This window comes from Amia ocellicauda, chromosome 10 (assembly GCF_036373705.1).
Source record: "Amia ocellicauda isolate fAmiCal2 chromosome 10, fAmiCal2.hap1, whole genome shotgun sequence".
NCBI lineage: Eukaryota > Metazoa > Chordata > Actinopteri > Amiiformes > Amiidae > Amia > Amia ocellicauda.
Window position 1 is genome coordinate 43,274,730 of NC_089859.1, and position 18,239 is coordinate 43,292,968.

Below are 18,239 nucleotides of genomic sequence, written 5' to 3' on the forward strand. Positions count from 1 at the left end.
ATAGAAGACTGGATAGGGAGATATAAATAGCAATGGGGAGACTCTTGTACTTGGTGTGGCTCTATCCATATAGTGGGGCCAGCAGGTGCAGCAATAGAAGCTCAGCCTGGGGAGACTGGATTTAGCATTTCCTCTCCATTTTGATAACTATCCATAATCATTTCTGCAAAATACTTCTATGATACCTATGTATGTTTTTTACTTGTACTATATTATACTATCAAGTATCAGTGTACACATACAATGTGACCTGTTACATTAATACAGAGGCCACGGAAGGCCAGATCACTAATAGCCACTGTCCCCTGATATTACACTTTTTTACAATCACTTTGGCACTCATTTCAGAACCTTGATGTCATTTTTCAAAACTCTAGACACTAAACTCACACCCGATGATCAAAATGCACATTTTTCAAAACTCTAACACTTTTTTACAATTGCTTGGATACAATACACATCAACCTCAGATCATTTGTTCATTGAACTAAAATGACACAACTTAACATCAAAGTATTACCATTTCAAAATGCAATTCACACATTACATCTGAGATCACTGTCTATTCATTTCATTACAAAGATCTAACTATCAATTGATACAGCTGCTCAAAATGATAAGTGACTGTTGCATTACTCTTAATGCATAGTTTTATGGAAACTGACAAACAGTATTCCATGTTTCGATCATGAAAGTTTCAGGATAATGAGATCCATTGACACCAATAACCGAGGAGCATGGTTTCTTAGGGTTACCATAGACTTGACTGTGTCTTCTTGTTTGTGAAGGAACAGGACTGTGTTTTCCTGTCTGGGTTCCCGCAGGCTTAAGTGTGTTTGTAAACTGCAGCGTAGGTTTGACCTACTATTAGAAAAAAAAAAAAAAAGGAGCGCTAATTAATTGTTCAATATCTGATACGCCGGTGATAATATAAAATAACATGTTTATAGTTTATAGAAGTTTATAGTGTTTATGGTAAATGAAGAAAAGTCATTAAGTTATATACAAGTTCTATAAATGCAAACATTGAAAAGCATGTTTGTTGTTATTCCTATATAGGATTTAGTATTATTTGTGTTTTCTTGTTTTTTGCTATGTTTTCTCCCCTGTCGTTTATTGTTATTTTGCGGGCTTGCACGCCTTGGTTGTTGTGTACAAAACGATACATAGAAAATGGGAAAACGTGTTACTGTGTGGGAACAGCTCTAGTAAGACGGGCGACCCGCCACTTAAAGGTACACATGTAAGGTACATGTATGATAACTATGGAGTGAAGCGGTGCGTTTGACTGGACAATAGGTGACAGAAAATTAAGGTTTCCAGAAGATGGGACTTTTGATTCAGATAGACTTGAGCACCTAAAAACGGTTTTGCAAAATAGGAATACAAAGCATTAAGAAATGAGAAACCAAAGCTAGCTATCTTAAAACATTTGTTAGAGAAAAGAAAGAAAAGACAACAGGCATAATTCAATCTGAATGCCCCGAAGACAAATTAAATATATATATATATATATGTTTTTCAGTATAAATGACAGTCCTCAAGATACTGAAGGAAAATTACTAGATAAGTAATAAATAAGGGTAGTTTGAGACACTGCAGGTCAATATAACATGCCAACCAAAACCATGGTATCTGAATTTACTATGGATATAAATTAATATGTGTCTCTTTGTATGTTTGTACGTTTTCAGTTTGCGCAAGGTAAATGTCCATATTTTGACTTTTTCATGTACTGTATAGTCCAGAATATGACTAAGAGAGTCATAAGTCACAAATAGTTACAGAATGATAGCTAAAAAACGCCAGTTAAATATGTTGTAATAACAGACCTACAAGAAAGTCAGCATTTAACTGTACACAGAATGCTATTGCAAACAGAAATAATAATACAAAATTAAGTTATTTAAATAGGTCTTACGAATACAGAAGTTAAAAGTAACATGTTAGAAATGGAATTAGAGCCAAATTTAGAAATAGGAATCCGAGGCAACCACAAACATTCGGTGAAGGTTTCTTACATATTGATAAATAGATAACCAGATACTCCAGGAAATTAACGATGTGCTCATTTGGAAGCTATGAGTTCCACAATGAAGAGTTTTTAAATCCCTAGAAATAGATCCCTAAATACAATGTGTAGGTAAGAAATTAACTATTGATCAGTTCAATCTGGATTCGGGAACAGTTCTTCTGAACCTGTACTGGTGTAGATTGGACTTCAATAGGAGGAAGTGACACAATAAAGACATGAGCCGCGCAGGAGGACAGTCTTAGTGCCCACGCAGGTTCTTAGTTGGGGAAATCATTGACTGGACACATTTTTTGAAAATGTGCTTTCCTGAAGTACCTGGACATCATTATTGAGATCAATGAAAAGGCTTATTTTCCAAAGATTAAATACATTCATTAACTACAATAATGTAGTGAAATGTATATAAATAGTAATAATACAAATCGATCAAATATAACTTGCATTTTCTTGTAAGAAATTAGGAATAGGAGAAAGAACAGCTGTTGGGATGCAGTGCGATGTTATCCAAAATTGAAAGCGGTTGAGAAAGGAGAGTTTGTTCTGTGTGAGACAAATGTACTGCCACGAGAGACTCTGATGGTGATTGACTGGAATATGAGGGAAAATAATGAAGTTACTACAGGTATAACTAAAGGTGTAACATAACTAATTTAATGAAACATAGTCATGGCAAGTTATAAAACTGTTTGGAAATAGTCCTTTCACAAACAGAAATACCCTATCAATTAGGAAGAGGGGGGCAGGGGGCAAGGGCCGTATGTGCTCCTCTGCTCCCCCTGTTCGCCTGAGCAGACAAGCAGCCTGAGATGAGAGAGAGAGAGAGAGAGAGAGAGAGAGAGAGAGAGAGAGAGAGAGAGAGAGAGAGAGAGAAGTCAGAGACAAGGCAGAGACTGTAAGTACGTGTAAGGGTTCATAACTTATTACAAACAGAGCAAGAGTGTAATGAATGGTAATTTACACTGCTTGTATTAATAATGATAATAATATTGATGTTGATACAGACGAATACATCACATACTAGATGACAACCGCATAAAACTAATAATAATGAAAATAGGAATAATAGGAGTATGGAAATAATTTCAAATTATGGTTTATTGGTAAAAAATGAATTGAGAAACAAAGATTAATAACTGCCATCATTTACCCAACTACTATTAACTATGGTGTTGAAGGAGCTGCTGTAATAGTTATTGTAATGTTCTCAGGTATTTAAGTTAGATAAAAGGACAAAGATAAGCACATTGTTTTGAAACTTTGACAACTCCACACAAAAAGAGTATCTACACTAGGAAGTAAAGCTGATTCAATAAACACAGGAGATATGATGCTGCTGACGACAGCTGAGTGCTGTACTGAAATAATTTGATAAATGAGATAAATTGGAATCAAGATTATTATTATTTTGAATTGTCCCTTTACTAGAAACCTTATAGATTGTGCGAATGTCAACTAATGTGATAGAGATGCCTTTTATAAGGACGATCTCTGATGTTGTGTGAACCACACATTGTGTCTTCAGACTGATTTATTCCACATGGCAGATATGCATATTATGAATCGTGTCCTGAAGGAACCGATGTCTGACCCATATGGAGAAGATGCTGGTGTTCTTGTTGAGACACAGTAGGCCGAGGGCGCGGCTTTAAAGACAGCCTCACAGCAACTTGAACAGACCAATGCTGAGGTCCACTACGCTGAAGTGATGCTTGACTCAGTGGAGAAATAAGTTAAAATACTATAATTAAAGGTTTTCCAGATTATAGGAATCTACAATATATTGTGAAACTGCTCAGATGACGTCCGCAGTAGCACATATTCTTCTATTGATAGTTTAATTTATAATGTACTATTAGTGGAGATGTCACATTATTCAAATGAATAGAATGACAGCCATGAAGTCAGAATCAGTCCATTGCCCTTCACTTAAGATTTGTACAATGTATAATGTTTATAAATCAAAACGCAACAAATATATGTACAATACAGTTTACAAACTGAATTTGTAAAAAAGAATGTTTTGCTGACTTTTGTATTCTCTTTGAAGCAACAAAATGTATGTGTTATGTATGTCGTAACTAGGGTTTGACTTTTATGACCTGGGGCTGGATGAAATTTAATTTGAGATGCACTGTAAAAGCTCCAGGAAATTGCAACTGGCCACTGCACCTTCCATAAGAGAGCTCAAACATTTGCTAATGCATTGGTTGCCTCACAGGCACTCTTTCCCTGGTTTGCCCATGTGGCGCATGGTGTTGGCCACACGGGCAAAGGGGGGATGTGTGCATCAGTCTTTTAAATTGGTTTGCCCCAGGTTTTATAGTAACAGCTTAGCAATATTGTAGAACTTGCCACATTTGTCAAGCTCATAATCCTGCAATATGCAAATAGATTGTGTTCAAAAGCTTAAATGTTGTGGATATGAATATATACTTGTAATAATATATAGGTGTTCTAAATGGGTTGAAGCCTATCCCGTAGGAAGGCTGAAGTAGTAAAAGTAGCAAAAATACAGTTAAGGGATGTTATATGTAGATTTCGCATTCCAGGGAAATTTCCAGTGATAGGAACACTCACTTCACTGGGACAATAGTGCAGGAACTATGCAAAGCCCTGCGAGGTAAACAACATTTTCACTGCCCCATCAGGCTCAGTCAGCTGGAGCAGTGGAGAAACAAAATGGGATATTAAAGAATAAGCTGTCTAATATATGCAAACAAACAGGACTCAAACGTCCAGATCCCCTTCCTATAGTCCTAATGACAATGAAATCGTCAGCAAATTGAGAAAAACAGGTCTTTCTCTGTGTGAGATTATTATGGGATGACTTATGAGACTCTCCATCACTCCTCCATTGTCTGTAAGGGAAATGGACATCCACTTGATGGATGATGCTCTGTTGTCTTTTTGTATGGGACTAACACGTGCTTTCGAAGCTGTCCATTCACAGATGAAAGCCGCCCAGACTGAACCATCCCAGCAGGTTTACCACCCCTTCCAGCAAGGTGACTGTGTATATCAAAGCACACAAGAGAAAGTCCTCCCAACAGCCCAGGTGGACAGGGCCCTACCAGGTGCTCCTGACCACCCACACAGCTGTGAAGTGCCTAGGAACGACGACATGGATCCACTCCTCACACTGCAAACTTGCCAATCGAGGCGAACAGCACAACCCTGGTGGAGAACAGAGGGATAAAGGAATTGTTCTTCCACATCAGATTTGACATTACTGTATGTATGCAGGCCCTTGTAATTGCTTTTCCAATACTGCCAACTGGTTATTGATGATTGATTTCACATTGTGGTACGAGTATCGAGTGAAATGAGTGCTATCCACCTCAACAACACAGCGATAACATGGAGCCGGCAGGTGATCCAGGTCACAATAGAGGTCAAGCAGTGGGAGGAGGAAGACGTGGTGGTCAAAGGTGTAGCGTAAGGTACACTTATAAAATTCAATTAAAGAAGTGAATTTATAGTATCACCTTATCACGAATCCTGGAATCTTGTAGAACTCAATTTCTGTAATAATTGGACGCAGACACCAATTCCAAAGATATAAATTGTCAAATTTATTCAAAAACAAAGACTAAATGTAGCACTACACTAATTATACAAAAGGGAAAAACTAATTAAAATTCAACTCTAGATCAACAAATCAAAGACAAATCACTTCCGTGACCAAATCAAAGACCATGGGATCGCATATGATAACACACAAATCATTAAACAAAAAAGGTTATAAACACATTGACTACAATACCGGTTAGTAAGACGAAGGTGAGTCTCTCATTAGTATTGTTAGTCAGACATTCAATAACTATGCAGGTTAGTATTTATGTCAGGTAACTTCTCGTTATATATATATCAGTCTCATTAACGTTTAGGTGGAGAGAAAGATCCTATCATTACTTGTTACCACAATTTCCCTTAACTGATTATTATTCAATGATTAAGGATAGGCAGGGCCACCTATAATCTGGTGTCTATTCACTTGTGTCAATTTCAGACTAAACAGTTAAACAGGAATGAGAAGATATTTCTCGGCGTTGACAGATTTTATTTCTAAAATTATCAACAAAACAGTTGAATGCAACACACATTTATATTTAAGAAAACTAAATGATATTACACATTCTAGAGTTATGAATCACAGATTAACATTTCTAATTGATTTCTCAAATGTCATGAATCACAAACTCCAAACTGTTAAACTTATGTGAACTTCGTCGCAGAGAGGCCTCTCTGGCTTCGGGCTCAGATAACAGCACACGGCACGAGGTCCGTGTGGTTTGGAACAAAGGCAGTCCGGTTCGGCTTTGTCCAAGAACTTCCACTCAGTCGATGCACCTGGAAGTTGGGGTTTCGCGAATGTAGAGTCTTTTCCAAACAGATTTTCCACTGGTTTGAAGGCTCCAAGGTTGTGCACAAAATCTTCTTTGTAAGCAGGGTTCCACCGTAGTTACTTGAAGACAAAGTCTTTGAGGAAAGCAGGGCCCTGTTCGTTCCAAGGGTCAAGTTTCTTAAGACTCAAATAGCTATTTAAATGACTTTCGTATTCAGTCGACTTAGTCAATTGTCCAGCTGGATGGCTGGGCACAGGCGGGCAGCGCAGTCTGTAAAGTTCTTTATTTAATAAAGTCCTTTAAAAGAATTCTTCGTACGGCTCAATCTCCTTCTCCCAGTTTAACCCTTCTGTTGCTGGTAAAGACTTAGTTGGTTTCTGGTTCCGGTTCTGGCAACAGAGATACAAGTTGAGCTGTGGCAGCGAGTTACTGGTTTAGGTGAGAGAGAGAGAGAGATGCCGTGCGTTACCCTTTATACGCCTGTCAGATCAATAGGTGATTGGTTCTTTAGTTTGTGAGATTGGATTTCGGCTTCAGCCCCCAGTGTCCTATTGGAGGGGGGCTTGATGTATGACTGATGTCAATCCATGCCATCTTTTGGAAATGCCGGTTGGCACGGGTTCGTAGCTCTGTGTCGGGATTTCGGCTCTCGTCCATTTCAAAGAGTTTTTATTTCCTACAGGCCCCCTTCCCCAGACATCTCACAGCAGGGATTCCAAGCTATTTGGCCCATTCTTGGTGCCATCCTCCCAAGACTGTCACTTTGATGTAAACCAGTTCACATGCTGATGAGTTAAGGAAATCTGATAAATTTGGGGGGGAGAGGTCTTCTTTAGATCAGTGCTTCAGCTCAGAGCTAAAATGCTCTTATCAGAATACACCCAACATAACGCTACACTGGTTAATTCTGTTCTGGGAAAACCACAATCCTGCAGGTTTAATAAGTCTCTCTACACATCAGTCCCTGAGTACCTTCAACCAATGGTCATTTTGACCAATTAAGCCCAAGAATTGAGTCAATTAAGTTGTCATGGACTACCCAGTGAAGACGTGAACTCACGACTAGGTCACACTGTGAGCTCACCAGAGCAGACATTACACTGAGCTCACTGTGAGCTCACTTAGCGCTTTTCCAGCGACATGGTGCCGGTGCTGGAGCCGGAGCTGCTGCTCGGCCTGGGATCCAGCTGATCTTTTTTGAACCGGCCCGCTTTTCCACCGGTTTTGACGTCACTGGATGTGGGCGTTCCCAAGCATGGAGTAGAAGTGGAGAAACACAGCAATAGTAATCAGCACCGAGGCGACTGCGTCTTTAAACCCCATTTAACATCACAATCAAACTCATTCCGCGTCTATGGCAAATCGTAACCCTAATGTTACAAATGTTCCCTAAACACCTATTTTGCAGGATCAATAAAAAATTATTAGGATTTTTTAAACTTTTACTGACACACATAGTTAATAGCAATGTGTTATAACTTTACCGAAAATAATAATCTGTATATCTTTAATTGTTTAGACGTTATTAAGATATAATGCATCTTTCACATAGGGAACATTTGTAACATTTGAAAATATTCATAATTACAGCATACAATTTGTCAGGCTTCATAAGAATGGTATTTATAACATACTCTGTAAAAATCAAGCAAATAGCATTTGTGGTTCACGAGAAAATATATATATATAATCAAAGCTATCAGACTATAGCAGCCGGTGTATGAAGACACATACGATTATACAGCATTATTTGGCAGCTTCGCAAGACCTAATTTTAAACGTTGTTGGTAAGTTAGATAATTAGTGGGGACCCGCTATTTGCAGTTCTTCCCCTCCATAATTGCTAAAATAAAGTTTTACTGACATTTTATTGACCCTACCACTGCATAGGGCACATCTGTAACATGAACGCTACTGAATGGCACATACATTGAAAACTACGGAGAACTGAGACAAATCCACTTTACACTTCATAAATAATCTTAAAACGTTTCCAACCAAGGCAACACCAACTTGAAATACGTTCATTCTCATTTTTGGTAAACAAAAAGAGAGATTGTTACATATGTTCCCTATGATGCATCTACAGAGAGAGAGAGAGAGAGACAGACAGACACTAACTCTCTCTCTCTCTCTCTCTCTCTCTCTCTCTCTCTCTCAGCTGGGAGTGTGTGGGAGGGGTCTGCAGTGAGCGGGAGTGCTGCTGAGAGCTCTGTCCTTTGGCTGCGTTTTTTTGTTGCTTTACTTTTTTCAGTTTGTTTATTTTGTCTTCTGTTTTCAGTGCTTTTCTTATTGTGGGGGAACAGGGGAGGGGAGGGGGGAGTACCGGTAGTTCTTCCCGGGTCGGGGGGTCGGACCCCCTGAATGCGTCTTTTGAAAAACTGACCCGACGCCATGGAGTCAAGATCGCTCCGGTGCAGTTCTGCCCCCTAGAGCAGTGTGTGTTAGCGGTTGGGGAGGTAGCAGGGTGTGAAAATATCAAGTCTGCTGCCATTGTTATCTTCTTAAAAACCACTGATCTGCTCAATCAGCTAGTGGCTAATGGCACAGTGTTAGACGACACTTTCACCCCGGTGTTGCCGCTCGCTGCTCCTGCCCGGAAGGTAACGCTGTCTAACGTCCCTCCGTTCATCCGCACCGGCTCGGGCAGCTGATGTCTGGCATTAAGAGGGTCCCGCTGGGCTGCAAAGCCCCGCAACTGAAACACGTCGTGTCCTTCCGAAGGCAGCTGTATATGATCCTCAATAACATCAATGAGGATCTTAATGTCTCCGAAGTTGGATCTCTCTTGCTGCCACCACCACGAAGATTGCTCTTTAGTAATGTTGGAAAGTCAAAGACAGCAACCGTCAGGGTTCTTGCATATGACGTATTCGTGCTGCACCTCTCTGCAAGGATCCAGGACAGTTTGTCAATGTAAACTCCAGTGCCTGGGAACTTTTCCACCTAAAAGACAATGGTAAATAAAAAACAAGTTTATCCCCAAACTATTCTTATATTATGTTAAGTGGAATACATTATCAGTAAGGCTGTGATTTTGTTACAGAAATGTGTTATTAAAGACCACAGTATGTCTCAATTCTAAGTTTATTAATTTACAGACATAATAAAGTCAGTGAATCTGTGACACCCATAATTCAATTACATTCTTATTATCAACTATAACTATGAATATAACTGATAATGTAGCATCATTAGATTGTTTACAACCAATATTTGTTTTCAATATATATATTTTTACCTTGTCTTTGTAATATTGTAGACCAAGAGTGTTATACCTGTTTTGGTGATTCTTTGTCAGATTCAGAACAATTTGCTGTGGGGCTGTCAGAACCACTTGATGGTGACACACTTTTGTCTTTATTGCTGATAAATGTGGCTTTTGTTACAATTTTTTTCAGATTGTCCAAAAGGTCTGGAATCTCTGGAGAAAAAAACCTTAGTATTAAATGATAATCATTTCTAGTAATATATTTAATGCAAAGTGAAAACAAAACCATCAATGCCTGCAATTATACTTGAGAGACTTGCTCTATGTTATTGGCAAACTGACCTTTTTGTGGGTCATTAACATTAGCTACGAAAAAAATAAAAAAGATAAAATACAAGAATTTCCAGGTCTAATGTAATGCATATAGTCATTAATGTAGGATTATGAAGTTATGTTGAAAAACTTTATTTAATAATCAGTATTATTAAACTATTAGACAGTGCACATTAAGAGTCTGTATTGTGGTTCTAGATTACTTCAGTATGATCAACTATAATACATTACTCTGGAATCTAAATTACTGAAGAATAACATTTATCAAGGTAAGGAATTATTTGCTATAAATAAAAAAACTTACCATCAACCATACGGTTTCGAAGACATTGGTTTTCATTTTTAAGTCTTGTGTTTTCCTTTTCGAGCTGCTTAACGTTTTGCTGTAGCTCAACTTCACTGGACTCTTTAAATGTCTGTAGAATATGACGGGATCTAATTCTTGAAGCTCCATCGGTTTTCTTTCTTATTTTGTGCTGTATTCAGAGAGGAAAAGAGTTTAAAATGAAAATATATATATATATATGAATATGATTAAAAAAAAACAATCCTGCAATACATTTATTTAATATTTGCAGTAATTATCTCACCGGTAACTGTGGTTCATCAAGGTCACTATCATCTGAAATTTGAAGTTTTTTGTTTGGTTTAGGTACTCTCTTCATTTTAGGAGAGGGCATTTTTGTTAGGTCATTAAGTTTTCTTCTTAGTTCGCCTTCTTTTCCTAAAATAAAAATAAAATAAATAAAACCCTGCATTATGTCCACAGATATTTGGGGATTATATTTATTTGTCATAAAAATACTGTGCTTTGACCATACAAATTAAGATGAACAGCCAACACTGAATCAAAACTGAAGTTAAATTATATCTGGTTTAATTTATTTTGTGATTTGGGGGATTTTATTGTAAAGCACAACACACAATAAATCGTTCTTACAAATGCCAGTCAAGTATGACGAGTTTTTAGCGCCCTCACCACCACCTACCATGTTATAAGAGTATGTTAGACGTACAACACATTAATAACTTAAACATTCATTTCAAATATACTGTGATTGTATATATCAAATAGCATGTAAAGACTTTAATGTTTTTTTTTTTTAAATAAACATTGTTACCAGTCATAATGATCTGCGCTTCATGGACAGGCCATCCACCTTTTGGAGGTTTGTTCGTGTCTCTCCACTCTGCTCTGAAGTTTCGAGTCGTCTCTTCGTCATCATCAGCAATGCTGAATAAATCAAAATTGCGAAAGCAAGCAGTGGGAATCACGCTGTAAGAGTCTTTGTCGACCCCGCTTTCCCACTTCACCAACGCGTGCATCACCGCCATACTACCTTCACCTTCTCGTCCGTTTTTCCCCCGACAAGTCACGGCACAAAAAACAGTCCCGCTCTGCATTCTGGTACTTGGCGTTCTTAATAACACCAACAGGGTGTAATCGCATAGACCACTCGAGTATAAAGTACTACATATCCCATCTGTTACAGTTTTTTTTCTTCTTCTGAAACTGCAAGCGCACTACATAAAGTTTGGCAAATGAAGAAATTTGGATGATGAGTTTACAATCTTATAAACAGTATTTAAGTAAACCTAGATATGCAATTCCAAAAAGAACAGCATCGAGATGGAGAAACAGGATACAAAAATAATAATACAATGTTTATACTTTTTGTATTTTAATTACAGTATGTAATTATTGCCTTTTGATTTACATTTACAGAAAAAGAACGGCGGCAAACGTGGACTACCCAACAAGAAGCAACAAAGTTACTAAAATATCAGATTCTCAGGTAAGCTTCATGCAGCCATACATGTATAATTATAAAATCAATCCAAAAAATAGACCTTGTTTACCCTACAACTGATTTGAGTGTTAATTCTATTTAAGATATAAAAAAATATTTTATTTTCTGAACTAATAATCTGTGAACATTCTATTATCTCTATAATTTTAATTAATACATTTATTTTATTATTGGTGGAACATTATGTTTTTCAGCTCAGATGATTTCACATACCATCAATTTTTCTGTTAATAAATGTGCAAAAACAAATCAGATGGATAGGCCCCTACATATGAACATTAAGTTAAAGGCCTAGAGTGAGTGTTCTTCACTTCCAGTCATGGCGGGCCACAATCCAGCTCTTTGTAACTCATCAACAACCAAAGACCTGGGAAAAGGGTTAAATGGCTTCAGTTAAGCCAATTAGGTAATTAAGAGCTCAACTGGAAAAAAAACAGCAGGCATAGGGGTACTTTAGGACCACAGTCACTGATATAACCTACAATGTTGTTGTAATGAAAATCAGCAGACAGTGGGCCTCCTCCAGGACTAAGGTTGAGAAGCACTGGTCTTGAAGACCACAATAACAATCGACCTCAAGGGCTAGGGATATTCGAGGTGATGCTAAACCAGTCCTGAATGTTTAAATATAATGTTATTTTCTTGTAGTGTGCCGTTGCTGTTAATGCAACCAGTTATATTGAGCCATCAAATACAGAAGCTGACGAAAGACATCAACATGTAAATTTAGTTGTAAATTTAAAGTGTGTGTGAAAAGTATTTTGTATATGGAGATTAACCCATAGTTTCACAGATAAATTGTGGACCAGTGATATTCAGGATCTTCAAAACAAGTCCTGAATGCTCAAACTTAACACTTCTTTTTTTAGAGTGTCGTTGCTGTCAATCCAGCCAGTGATGTGGAGCCATCAGATACAGAAGCTGATGAAAAACAACATGTAAATTTCCTAAATTAATATGGTGCATCAAAATACTTATTTAGCACTTTCAACTGTTTCTTTGTGATTCCTAAAATTACTTTACAGGCTGGGGCTGGGGGAAGACACTGCGCCCGCCTGGAGAAGCCTGTACAAGCCCCCCCCAATAAGAGAGCTGGCAATCTGCAGTGGAGGGTGTTACACACCATTATTGCTGTCAATTCTTTTATTACTGTTCTTAACCCTGCTGTGTCCGACGCCTGCCCATTCTGTGCTCAGAGAGAGACCGTGTTTCACTGTTTCAGCACTTGCTCTCGGTTGTCACCCATTTTTAGTCTTTTAACTCGTCTTTTTACTGATCTTAACCTGATTTTTAACACAAAGGTTTTTATTTTAGGGGCGCGATACACCAGAAAGACCAAACATGTGGACCAGCTGGTAAACTTCTTGCTGGGCCAGGCTAAAATGGCCGTCTATAAGACTAGGAAGAACAGAGTGTGTGGGGAGGGCAGTGAGGATGCAGTGAGAGTGTTTGCCATGCTGGTCAAGTGCAGAGTCAGACTAGAGTTTAACTATTACAGGCTGATGAATGATTTGGAGAGTTTTGAACAGGTCTGGTGTATTAATGATGCCCTTTGTGAATTGTATGACGGGGAGTTGGTTTTTATTATGTAATTCATTTATAGGGTTTAGTATTTGATGGTTGTTTTGTTGTGTGTATTGGGTTGCTTTCTTTAAAAGTGTACAGATCAGTGGCGGAGTTAATGCTTGTTGGGGGGAGACAAACAAAGGGGAACACTATTTTTTATTTATTTATTTTCTTTTGTATGAATTATTGCGTGTTGCAAACAGGCAATGAAGTCTGATAAAAGTCAAAAAGTCTCTCTCTCTCTCACACACACACACACAGCCAGCAAGACACACAGAGCCAGCCAGCTCAGCGATGACATCACAAACATCTCTCTCAGGTGACTCCTATGAAATCACAGAGCACGTACATTCCGTTGCTTGCCGTCTGTCAACCACTCAGTCACTGCCAGCCAGACTGGCTGGCTGACTGGATGGTGGGGCTGCTTGCTGCTGCTGCGTACCTTAGCAAGCTTATTTGCTTGACCGGCCTTCCTCCTCCGCCCACATGCCCACCTATGTCCGATCTGCTGTTCACCTGGATCACAGCTCCGCCCCAACAAGGCAGAGCCCCCCAAGAATGGTACAAACTCACCCACGATCCCCTCCACGGAAAGCTATAGCAAAAGGCAAAAGCATTATACGTAATGAAGAGGAACCCGAGTCCAAGACGCATCCGACCAGCCATACATATTTGTGTGTATTAAAGATCACATTTTATTACATTTAGATTTTCTGTACTTTATTACATCTTTTTGTGATTTTTAAATGTATTGTTTCTTTTCCTTATATATGTATGTATGTATGTATGTATGTGTGTGTGTGTCTGTGTGAAAGTGTATGTGTTTGTGTGTCTCTGTGTGAAAGTGAGTGTGTGTGTGTCTGTCTCTGTGTTTGTGTGTCTGTCTCTGTGTGAAAGTGAGTGTGTGTGCGTGTGTCTGTCTGTGAAAGTGTGTGTGTGTGTGTGGGTGTGACAGTGTGTATGAGTGTCTGTCTGTCATGTAACTCGCACATCTGTGAGGGCACCATTTTTGCAGAAAGAGATGTACACATTTTGGAGCAACATATGCTGCCATCCAGACATCGTCTTTTCCAGGGACATCCCTGCATTTTTCAGCAGGATAACGCCAAACCACATTCTGCCCAGATTACAAGCGCATGGTTGCGTAGGCAGAGAGTGCGGGTGCTAGCATGGCCTGCCTGCAGTCCTGACCTGTCTCCGAATTGAGAATGTGTGGCGCACTATGAAGTGCAAATTAAGACAACGAAGGCCCTGTGCAGTTGCGCAGCTGAGGAAATGCATAATGGATGAATGGGGGGAAATCCCACTTGCTAAACTTAACCAAGTGGTGTCTTCAGTGCCCAAGTGCTTAATAAGTGTTATTAAAAGAAAAGGTGATGTTACATAGTGGTAAACAGTCGACTGTCCCAACTTTCTTGGTTTCTTTTCACTGCTAATGAGATGCTGTAGAGTGAGTTAGTTATATTGCTTTCAGGAGCTCTAATCGTATTGATGAGTTCATGCAGCATTTGTAATTGAATTTCAAAAAGAAATCCTTGCTGTCTGGCCTGTGTGTATGAGATGTACTCTGTCAATCTTTGGCTAACAACTGAAACATTGGTAGAACAGAAATGGCAACATAAAAAGAAAAGTACATTTTAAAAGAGCACATTAAATAGGATGAATATACAGTTTTTTACAATCACTTTGTCACTAATTTCAGAACCTTGATGTCATTTTTCAAAACTCTAGACACAAAACTCAAAACGGTCATCACTTGTAACACAGGCTGTCCAATGTTCAAAACATTGCATTGTGCATTCATATCTTTAAAGAAACCTTGCACTTGCAGACTTGTTGGTTCAAATAATTCATTTATCATGAAATACCATAGTAACATTTATTTAGATCACCCACACAGAAGATACCGATAGTTTCACTGTGTAGTTGTTCGTACAATCATTAAATATTGTAGTACAAAATATGTGATACATGTTTCATTATGGTACTACACATAAATACATCACTGTAAAAGGACTAGTAGAGAGAATACTACAGACACAGTGGAATCATTGAACAAAATCTGAAATGTATTGATGCAATACAATCAAATCACACCATAGGTTTCTTTGAATCCATGCAACAATAATTAGCTACAAAAAAGAACAAAACTACAGTAAAATGTCAACTGCAGTGTTCCTCACCTGGCTTAGTGTAAAACAAAGGATTGATTACTGTACTTCTGAATTTCCATCAGCCCTGTGTTCAGGTTCAGGTTCTCACAACCATTTTTCACAAGAGGCATCTTGAAACTGAACATACCTGAACATACTCAGTCATCAGCTGCTTCACTCTGTCTGCATTTCTTTCAAAAGGCACACTATACTCTGTGCTACACATTGGTATGCAGTATACAGTCATTTGACAATTGAGAGTAGCCTAATGTTTAGTGCATGCTGAAGACTTGCCGCTTCTCAGTACGGAAATTTCTGATGATTGAGGCCACAGTTGATCCTGAGTTGATTCTGAGGTTTGATTGAATCATTGTAGCTGCCTCAGTCATGGTCATGCCATGATTTACAACATGCTCTACAACTATTTCTCGGATTTCACTGGACACTATTTGCTGTTGCTGCCGCTGTCTGGTCCGTGGCCTTGTCCTCTACCACGTTCCCCCAACACCTCTCAAATGAGGCCCATGGCTGCCTCTCTGGTGAGGCCTAAGCCCTCCTCTATGACGAGGCCCACGACCACCTCTCAGAAGGGGTGCATGTCCCCTTCCATTCCTTTGACCACCACGTCTTCCTCCTCCCACTGCTTGACCTCTATTGTGACCTGGATGACCTGCCGGCTCCATGTTATCACTGTGTTGCTGGGGTGGATAGCACTCATTTCACTCGATACTCGTACCACAATGTGAAATCAATCATCAATAACCAGTTGGCAGTATTGGAAAAGCAATTACAAGGGCCTGCATACATACAGTAATGTCAAATCTGATGTGGAAGAACAATCATCTTCAACCAGGTTGGAGCGTTAGTTGCAATGCCTTTAATACACGCAGCGTGGAGAGGAACAGTGACTCAAGTAGATCCCAAAGTCGCTCTGCCTTCATTTTAACAGTCAGAGCTTTTATACACAAAAATCAAAGAGCTGGTTATAATCAGAAAGTCATTACTATGTTATCTTAAAGGTTAGCTAAGCAGAATTTATATCATTATAGGACAGAGTTCATAGATCAACACATGGATTAGGGAGCAGGCACTTCAATCATACTGTTTGACATTGTCTCCAAGATTCTCATCGTAAATAACAAACAGAAATCAAACTACCTTCTGGCCTGACCTTCTAGCTTGACCTTATCTTTCTTAAGTATACAAGAGAGAAAAACAGGTATTAGAGAAAGAATTTCTAACTTTCCTTCCACACTGCAAACATGGTGTGGAAAAGTGCTACATGATGATGAATGATGATGAAATATTACATCCATAGATAATGTAGTCCAACTGGTTCATGCTCCTCGTTTATTGATGTCAATGGATCTCATTATCCTGAAACTTTCATGATCGAAACATGGAATATTGTTTGTCAGTTTCCATAAAATTATGCATTAAGAGTAATGCAACAGTCACTTATCATTTTGAGCAGCTGTATCAATTGATAGTTAGATCTTTGTAATGAAATGAATAGACAGTGATCTCAGATGTAATGTGTGAATTGCATTTTGAAATGGTAATACTTTGATGTTAAGTTGTGTCATTTTAGTTCAATGAACAAATGATCTGAGGTTGATGTGTATTGTATCCAAGCAATTGTAAAAAAGTGTTAGAGTTTTGAAAAATGTGCATTTTGATCATCGGGTGTGAGTTTAGTGTCTAGAGTTTTGAAAAATGACATCAAGGTTCTGAAATGAGTGCCAAAGTGATTGTAAAAAAGTGTAATATCAGGGGACAGTGGCTATTAGTGATCTGGCCTTCCATGGCCTCTGTATTAATGTAACAGGTCACATTGTATGTGTACACTGATACTTGATAGTATAATATAGTACAAGTAAAAAACATACATAGGTATCATAGAAGTATTTTGCAGAAATGATTATGGATAGTTATCAAAATGGAGAGGAAATGCTAAATCCAGTCTCCCCAGGCTGAGCTTCTATTGCTGCACCTGCTAAGTGGCTGCTGGCCCCACTATATGGATAGAGCCACACCAAGTACAAGAGTCTCCCCATTGCTATTTATATCTCCCTATCCAGTCTTCTATAGGTGTCAGGGTGGGGTGCCTATTCCCCTGCATGCTTTGAAACCTATAGCACCTGGGACGCACACTTGGGATCCGGTTCCTCTGCCCCTCACATACACATGAGGAATCCCAGGTGCTCAATACGTCATACTGTCTCTTTCATCTCATGTGTAAACTATGGACAAATACATGACTAAACGTGTTTAGTTGCTTTTCCCAGAATGCTTTGCGCCACGATATGCAAATAACGGGGACTATGATTGGCTCCCTGACATTACCCACACTGCGACTGATGCTACCCATTTCACTACCCAACAAAGACCCATAATATGCGTGTGTCTGTCTGTCTGTCTGTCAAAGTATGTGTGTGTGTTTCTGTGTGTGTCTGTGTCTGTCTGTCTGTGTGTGAAAGTGTGTGTGTGTCTGTCTGTCTGTCTGTCATGTAACTTGCACATCTGTGAGGGCACCACTAATGCAGAAAGAGATGTACACATATTGTTTATTTTCCATATATATGTATGTATGTATGTATGCATGTCCAATTGCTTTGACAATACAAATGAATTGAATTGAGAGGGAGAGAGAGAGAGTAAGAGAGAGAGAGAGAGAGACAGACAGACAGACAGACAGAGAGACACACACACACACACACACACACACACAGAAAGCCAGCCAGCCAGCTCAGCGATGACATGACGAGCCTCTCTCAGCTTACT

At 38.9% G+C, this 18,239-nt stretch overlaps 1 non-coding gene across 1 annotated transcript; it reads right to left on the minus strand.

Moving 5' to 3' along the window:
* Window positions 1-13,832: 13,832 nt before the first annotated feature.
* On the minus strand, window positions 13,833-13,947 carry LOC136762333 (U5 spliceosomal RNA). Its single transcript, XR_010820536.1, has one exon. It is a non-coding gene; the product is annotated as a U5 spliceosomal RNA (small nuclear RNA).
* Between the last annotated feature and the right edge of the window lie 4,292 nt (window positions 13,948-18,239).